We start from the raw sequence: 1,341 nt of genomic DNA on the forward strand, positions 1-1,341 counted from the left end.
GTTTTAACCTATTTAATTATTTATAGCTAAAGATCGCTAGGTATTCACTTTTATTGGATTTTATTTAATTATTTTCTAACAATTGTGAATGCTTCAATTGATGTGTAGAGTAGGCAGCGATGGCGTTGGGTAGCATCGGGCGATGGCGTGAATCCAAATGTTTAGAAGAATTACTATTTTTGGTGGGTGCACACCTTAAAGACGTGGCACCAATATTCATTTAAGTACACTTATTTATTAAAACACTTGATAAAACATTTATTATCTTGTATGTACATAGGCGCTTGGTTAAATATTTCATTATTTGATATTTGTATTTGGGCACAGCTTGACTTTGGATGCCCAAATGCCTTACTTTATATTTGGGCAAACGCAAACACAAAAGCAAGATAAAATTAAATGCATCACTAACCATTTAATAGACAGAGCATCATTATGGTGAACTATTGTCCGCAAGAGTGTTGATTGTCCCTCTACTTGGGAAGCCTTTCAAAATAATTTTTTGCAAAATTTCCTTCTTCCTCAATTCCATTAGAAAGCCATCAAACTGTGGGATCTCCTACAAGAAAGAGATTGTGAATCCATCCCACAATACATTGAGCATTTTTGGAGTGCCTTGCTTCAACTTCAAATGCTTAAAGATGTTCTTAAGGCGACCCACAAGCACAAGTACATGTCAGGTTTGCTTTGTCACTTCTATGCAGAAGTGAATATGTTCAAGCCAAAGACTTTGGAGGATGCGATTTCTTTAGCGCATGATGCGGAGGATAAAATTCATGGACGAGAAAAGTGATCGCAACAAATTTCAGTTAATGGTAACTTTGGTACAAAGCAATTCAATTCTAATCTCCGAAAATTCAATCGAAATTGTTTTGCTCCTTCTTTTCGTAAACCCTGGAATCGACCTCCTCCTTTACCATCAACTGCTAATTCTAACCCTAAGACTTCCCTCTAGCCAAATCCCAATATACCTAGGCTTCCAACCCTTACCAACAACATCTCCAAAGCAAAGCTTATGGTTTGCTACAAGTATCATAAGCCTGGATACTTAACATTGAACTATTAGTCCAAGAAGCAAGCTGTTCAAATCAATCACTTGGAAGCAACTGATGATGAGGACCATGAAGATATGTCAGAATTCACTGAAGATAATGATGATATCAGTAATACTTCAGATATTTTACCAGGTATGCCAAATCCTCATTTGTTATTAACAATGAAATGTTTTGTGCATGGTCAAGAAAAGATTGTTTTGCATGATGATGGAAGCACACATGATTTTATTTCCGCAAAGATGGTAAAATAATTGAATTTATCTAATGTTCCAACTCATTATCACAT

The sequence above is a fragment of the Lygodium microphyllum genome, chromosome 7 (genome assembly GCF_053477565.2).
Source record: "Lygodium microphyllum isolate KBCC chromosome 7, Lygodium_microphyllum_v1.1.10, whole genome shotgun sequence".
In the NCBI taxonomy this organism is placed as follows: domain Eukaryota; kingdom Viridiplantae; phylum Streptophyta; class Polypodiopsida; order Schizaeales; family Lygodiaceae; genus Lygodium; species Lygodium microphyllum.